This window comes from Octopus sinensis, linkage group LG9, assembly GCF_006345805.1.
Source record: "Octopus sinensis linkage group LG9, ASM634580v1, whole genome shotgun sequence".
NCBI lineage: Eukaryota > Metazoa > Mollusca > Cephalopoda > Octopoda > Octopodidae > Octopus > Octopus sinensis.
This window is the reverse complement of record NC_043005.1, coordinates 94,382,146-94,390,030: the sequence shown is the minus strand read 5'-3', so window position 1 is coordinate 94,390,030 and position 7,885 is coordinate 94,382,146.

The following is a 7,885-nucleotide window of genomic DNA, read 5'->3' as shown; positions in this document are numbered from 1 at the left end:
TAGATGACGGACGCGATGTACGTGTTCGCCACCTCCGCTCGACCTTTTAGGGACAGTTTCCTCTCGGCCCATTGCCGGGCGAGAGTGACCACCCTACTCGTTATCTCGTTCCAGTTCTTCTCCACTTGGAGGTCCGGACCAAACCAGACCCCGAGCAACTCAACCGGGCCGTCGGTCCAGCGTCCCACGACGGAGGCGCTGGTGGACGGCATGGGCTTGCTTCTCCAGGTGCCTAGTCGCAAGCCCACTGACTTTTCTTTTCCCGGTTTTCGCTCCTGTCACCGCTTCGTAGTTTTTCAGTGTCTCGCCGACCAGCTCGATGTGCTCGTGGCTAGACACTATGACGGTGACGTCGTCCGCGTATGCAGACACGCTCTCGTCCCGCATCCCAATTCTCGCGGGATGCCCCTTAGAGTCGCCAGCTTCCGCAGTAGTGGCTCAAGAGTCAATACGTATAGAAGCGCCGAGAGGGGGCATCCCTGACGGACCGAACGTGCAATGTCGAAAGGTCTCGATAGATGTCCATTTACGCGAATTACCGAACGGATGCCTCTGTACAAGGCAGCTATCCAGCCGCGGAAGACGGGACCGAAACCAGCCGCTCTCAGGACTGCCTCCAAGTATCGATGGTCTACCCTATCAAAGGCTTTTGATTGATCCAAGTTGATCAGGGCCCCACCCATGCCAGGTTCGTTAACTACCCTGTCTATGATGTAGCGCATCAGATGGAGGTTGTCATGGATGGTCCGGCCTGGCACGGCGCATGTTTGCGCCTTGTCGACCAGTTTCTCGATGACAAGCGCCAACCTCTTGGCTAGCACCTTGGCCAAAATTTTCAAGTCTGCATTAAGCAGAGTGATGGGCCTAAAGTTATCTATTACATTTCCCTGTTTAGATCTTTCTTCAGCAGTGTTACGGCTCCTCGGCTCACAAAACCAGGAATGCTCCCGTTTTGCTGCCAGTTGCAGTACACCGCCGCCAAGAGATCTCCAAACAAGTCTGGCATACAATGTAAAGCTCGTAGGGTAGACCATCCAAACCCGGTGATTTGTCCCTCGAGCATTCTGCCATCGCTTCCCGCACTTCCGCCGCCGTGATGGCACCTTCGCAGCACCCTGCCTTTCTTGTCGAGAGTCGTGGTAGGCTATGTAGGTAGGCACTGAAGTCCACCCTACGTTCTTGCCCTCCACTCGTTCCGAACAGTCGGGCAAAATGCTGCTGAAAGGCCTCACACATTTTACTTGGCTCGAGCAATTCGCGCCCCTGTTCATCTACCAGTGACCGAATGGTGGCTTTGTTGCCCTGTTGCGCCTCTGCCACCCGGGCCTCTCTCGCGGCTCCAACACCTTCGTTCCTTAGAGCACGCATCCTAGCTCTGACAGCACATCCTTCGTGTTTGGCGTTGAAGTGTTGGTCGAGGGCCAACCTCGCCGCCAAAACGTCGGATGCGATGCCGCTTCTAATTGCCTCTTCTAGCTTCTTAACTAGCTCACCCTCTACTCTATTTCTATCTATGGCTAGTGCTTTGCTGTACCTAATCGCTTCTGCTTTTACTGCTCTCTTGAGGGCAAACCACCATTTGTTGTTGATGATGGCTCCCGTCAAAGCCCTCTTTACTAGTGTGCTAATCCGGTCTCTGAAAACTTGTCTCGATGGGAAAGACGCGTTTAGTTTCCAGTATCCGGACCCTGCCTAAGTGTCTTACCTAAGTCTAGCGTACATGTCACAAGTTTGTGATCCGTGTAGCTGACTATGTGGAATTGTGGACATCCTATGCTATCTCTATCTACTGTCCTACACAGTATCCTATCTAGATACGATCTCGACGACCCGATGCGGTTGCTCCATGTCCACGTTGGCGCATTCGGGTGGTCTAGTCGAAACCTGTCAGACAGTTGAAAGCGTCTGAGCAGGTCTCTGAGGCATTTGCATCCCCGTCTATTCCTATCTCTACCCACGTAGTCTACATGCGTGTCCAAGGTAGCATTCCAATCCCCCACTAAGAGTAAAGGACGAGACGTTCCCAAGAAAACTTCTAGACGTTGAAAGAAATCCGCCCGACCTGTTAAGGGCGGTGCGTAAACTGATACGAGCCGAAAAGCGCACCCATTGCTGCCGTCGACATCCAGGACGACCAGTCTACCCTCCGGGTCTACGAATATTGTCCTTACATTGAGATCCAGACTCTTGTGAAAAAGTACCGCGGTGCCACTACCGCCCATTCTCGGCAGACAGGGGGAAAAATAAATGTTGAACTGTCCGCCAAACATGGTCTTTAGGGCCCGCGGATTGTGGAGTCTGGTCTCGCTTATGGCTATGATTTCTAACTTATGTGACTTTATGTCATTTAAGAGGTACCCTTGTTTCCAAGGGGACCCCAAGCCACGCGCATTTACACAACCAATCTTGATCATAGTTCTAATGAATTAGAATACAGAGGGTTACTTACTGCTCGAAAGTTTTTGCTTTCTCCTCCGTTGGTTTGTCCTCGAGAAGATCCCAGTACAGTTTCTTTGTGAGATATTTTTGGCATTTACCAACCGCACTGGGGAAAATGCCTTTGAGTGTGTGGTGCAGACTTTTGGAGATGTGTATTATTTTGATGTGGTCTGGTGGTGTTGTGTGGGTGGTTGTTTTTTTTATGTCATCTTCTGTTATGTTTGTTTTTGATTGGATGTATTCCATCAAATTTGTTTTTTTGGTGTCTATGGCTGTGAGCATGTTTGCTGTATATGTTTTTGTGGTGTTGGTGTGGCTGTTGTTTGCGTTGGGTTTTGAAATGTCTTCGGGAGATGTATTTCCCCTGCTTTGTTCGTGTTTGCATTGGTTTGGTTGTGTTTCTGCTCTTTATTTTCCTTCTTTTTGTAGCTATTTGCCATTCCTCACTGGTTTCGTCTTCCGACGAAATTTCTGAGGAATCAGAAGGGGGTAGGGGTATGTTGTGGGCTTCTATGTATGTCTGTGTAAGTGGTTGTGTTGTTGTTTTCGTTGTTGTTGGTTGTTGAGTGTTTGTGTGTGTTGAGTGCGGTATAAGGGATGGGGGATCAGTTTGTGTGTTTTTTTCTTTGTTTTTCTTGTTCCTTTGGGTTTTGCTGTTGATGGTAGTGTTGGTATTTTTCCAGGTGTCGAGTGGTTTTTGGTTGGTGACGGATTAGCTTGGTGTGCTTCTCTTGTCGTCTTCTGTGTTGATGGTGGTGTGGGTAGTAGAGCTTTTTTTCCGGAGTGCTTTGGTTGTGGTAGTGGTTGTTGTTGTTGCTCTTGGTGTGCAGTGGTTGGGCACGTCTTTTTCAAGTGTGTTTCGCTTCCACACAATAGCAGCGTGGTCGCCTGCCCTCTACCACTATATAGAGTTTGTAGCCTCCTGGCAGTTCTATAGCGGTGGGTATCTTCTCTCTTGCTGCTTCATCCAATTGAAGCAGGAATTCGATTGATTTGCCCACATAGTCTTTCTCTCCTAGAACCGCGATTTCCAGGATGTTTGTCTCTGACATTGTCTCTGACATTTCAAAGCAGATGGCAGAGACCACCCATTGTGTTTCGACATCAAATGGTATGTTTTTTATTTGGACTTTCGTGACCCTTTTGTTTAAATAGACTGGTATCATTACCAAGTCGTCCGAATGTAGCTCCAATGTGGAAAAACGTTTTGCTAAACTTTCGTTGAGGAAACGTACTTGGACTGTACCAAATTTGTTTCCCCAACTGATATATTCCTTGGAGTCCCATACAGGACGAAGGCATTTATCGATTTTTTCCTGCGGTGCATTTTCTGTTCTTCTTGTTTTTTTGTTTATTACTTTATAAATTATTGTTTTTTTTGCGTGTTTTCCACGATGTGTTGTGGAATATGAAGGTGCAATTTGTCTCCTTCTTTGGTGAATGTTACAATTGTTCTTTTTTGTTTTGTTACGTCCGCAAAATTCGTTTTGAATTTGGCAGTAGAAGTGTTAATTGTGGCAGTGTTAATTGAAGTCATGGTAGTGGTGTTGGTGTTGGCGGTATTAGCAGCAGAAGGCTTGGATGTAGCATTTGACGTCGTAGTAGTGGTGTTGGTGTTGGCGGTGTTGTCTTTGGTAGGCGGCTTTGTGCCAATTTCGTTGTTGTTGTTGTTGGTGGTGATGGTGGTGGTGCTGGCATTCATGTTTTCGTTTGTATTCATTTTTGAAATCCCTTTCTCTGTCCCTTTATCATCAACAAGTGGTGTGGGGAGTGGGGGAAATCTAAGTTAATGTCTTTGGTCGCGGCGATGGTGAATGCGACGTTAGATTTGTTGTTGTTGTTGTTGGTGGTGGTGATGGTGGTGACAGCGGTGTTCACGCTGCGATGTTTAGCAGCTAGTGGTAGCAATAGTGTTTTGCTACCGTTCTGCATGACTGGCGGCTAGCCACGTGGTTTCTAGTTGCCATTTTCAAAATGAAAAATGGCTAAAAAACCCACGAAAGTTTTGAAAGTTTTTTTGTAATTTCGCCCATACAGGGGCGGAATTCTACGTGAATAATTCTCAGGTTTTTTAGTGAATGAATTTGCACAACGATTAAAACAAAATATTTGACAACAAGGAGTTTTAAACATGTAAAAGTGGCCAACTTACTTGGAGCCGATATGACTAGCGTCCGTCCATTGTGATAGAGAGATAGATAGATAGATAGATAGATAGATAGATAGATAGATAGATAGATAGATAGATAGATAGATAGATAGATAGATAGATAGATACAGAGATAGATAGATAGATAGATAGATAGATAGATAGATAGATAGATAGATAGATATAGATAGATAGATAGATAGATAGATAGATAAGAATTTTGGTCAACTAAATCATCGTCGGACAATGGCTTAGCTGAACATAAAAACAAACATTAATCTAGGTATTGACATGTATGCCATACGCATTTTTGAATTTGTGTATATATACATATATATATATATATTATATAATATATGTTGTGTGTGTGTGTGTGTGTGTGTGTGTGTGTGTGTGTGTGTGTGTGTGTGTGTGTGTGTGTGTGTGTGTATGTATATGTATGTATGTATATATATATATATGTATGTATATATAAGTTCATCAAAAATTTAGATTCAAATTAATATGGTACTTAATTTAGATGCACCAGAATTCTGTATGGTGTTATCCATAAAAATCCGTGGGGTGATTATAATCAAAATAAGCAACAAGAATGATTCCGGTAATTTGGTACGATCGTTTCGTACTACATCATTTTATTAAATGTTGTAAGTATTACAACAGTTTTAAAATGCTGAGCACTCATCAGCCAATTATAGAGGTTTTCCATTAATACAAAAATTTTCATATCAAGTGGCAACATTATAGAGAAGGTATATATATAGACAAAGATGTGGATTTAAATTTTAAGAACGTTTGAGGTAGTGGAACCCATCAACTGACTGACTAAGATTTGGTTGTTCCAGACTCCTGTAAGGTTCTGAGAGGGAAGAATAAGTGGAAGGAGACAATAAAGATTTTCTAATTATAGAAATGGGGTAAAGGGGATTTCGGAGCTCCATATAAGGAATTTATGTAGAAGACACCATTGTCACTAGTAAATGCCAATTACTACTATTTGATGAACAGATTCGGCGTTAGGAGAACTAGGTCAATGTCAAGTGGTCACAATAATATTCACAGAGAATGCAGAGACCTTACAAACCCTATGCACATCATCACAACAGTTGGTCAATAAGTTCCAAGTACTTTGACACGTTAGAATAAAGGAAAAAATATAAATCTAAAATTTATTCAATTTGGAGAAAAAACTATCACTTAGGCATAGTACTTATTAACTGGGGGAAAAGCCTTATTAATCAAGTGAACCTATTATGGGTCAAAATATATACTAAGAAAGATGGAAGAGGGAAAATCAAAGAAAGAAGATATTCAAAGATTTAGTAGAATGTGATATTTTATAATATGAGGGGAGGTGGTTTAGAAGAGTAAATTATTCAAATTTCATGGATAGTGAGTTGATATTAATGAATTAAAAAATAGGATCTATTGGGAATAAAATTTACTACCTGCGGATAAAAGTTAATTAGTTAGGTAAAAATTAGTTAGGTACGAAACGATCGTTCCAAATTACCGGAATCATTCTTGTTGCTTATTTTGATTATGTATGTATATATTATATATATATATATATATATATATATATATATATTATATATATATATATATACATACATACATACATACATACATATGTGTATGTATATATATATATATATATATATATATATATATATATAATATATATATATATTATATATAATGTAGAGCAGCTAAAAGAACAAGTTTTGCAGTTCTTTCAGAAGAGATGCAGCGATGTTCACTTTGAAGGTTCATGGCAATCTTTCCGTAATGGAATATATAAAAAATGGGATCAGAGGTATTAAGTTTTAAGAGGAGGCAACACTGAGACTGGTTTGATTCCAATGATACAGTGATAAATAAGCTTTTAGCAAACAAAGAGATCCACTCGTGAAAAGCTTCTTGACCTAAACGTTAAGAACAAAATGCAGCTAGAAAAGTTGTACAAGTCTCAAAAAGCAAACTTGCAAAAAGAACTCAGGAAACTTAAAAACACTTGGTGGAGAAATTTGTCTGAGGAAGTACAGGCAGCTTATGACAGGAAAGACATTAAGAGTTTTTATAGTTTATTGTGACAAGCTTTTGGACTGCAATCTTCATCATTGTATGTTCCCTTGAAGTCGAAAGATGGAGATGGGGTTATTAAAGATCCTCTGGGAATAATGAATAGATGGAGATAACAATCCGTCAGTAGTGAACATGGATATCATAAACAACATTATGCAAAGAGGTGCAACATATCAATGATGCACCTTCCATTGAACAAGTAAATCTGACATTATATAAACTGAGATCAGGTAAAGCTCCTGGATTGGATAGTATTCCAGTTGAAATTCTGAAAGCAGGTGGGGATCATATTTCATCTGAAAATCATAACCTGATAACACGAGTTTGGAATGAATCTTCTGTGCCATAAGAATGGATAAATGGCATTTTAATCTCTGTATACAAGGGTAAGGGGCCCGAAAGCAGTGTGTGGTAATTCTAGAGAGATAACTTTTCTGGCACGTACCGGGAAGATACTTTCGAGGATCATGTTAGATCGTCTTGCTGAGAATGTGTGTCCACTTGTGATTCCTGAAGAACAGTGTGGTTTCAGACCTGAGCGAGGAACAATGGACATATGTTCTGTGAGGCAGGTTCAAGATAAATGCGTAGAAGAACAAATGCCACTATAGCAGGTCTTCATAGATTTAACTAAGGCATGTGACACGGTTAACAGAGGCATTGTTGATTATTTTGTGTAAACTTGGTTGTCCAACAGATTTTGTGGGAACTACATAGAAACATGAAATCTCAGGTAGTCTTTAATGGTGAGCTATCTCATGAATTTTCGGTTGACAATGGTGTCAAACAGGGAGATATTCCTGCCCCTGCACTTTTCTCTATTTATTTTACTGCATTGCTTTGGTGTGCTTTCAAGGATTGCAACAGGGGAACCGGAACCAGATTTCGGACATCTGGTCGTACTTTTAATTTGACCCAGTTTAACTACAAAGCAAAGACTTTCAAAATACTTGTTAGAGAATTACTTTCTGCTGATGATGCTGATTTGTTGGCACACTCAGAGGGGGATATGCAACATTTTTAATGTACACTGCATGTGAACATTTCGGACACACAGTTAGTTGGGGGGAAATCAAAGTAATGTTTACTCCCATGCCAGGACAAACTTATTCTGAACCAAACATTTTGTGAATGGAACAAGGTTAGAAGTCTCTGACACCTTTGCTTACCTAGAGATTGTGGTCTTGATACAGAGATATACTATCGAAT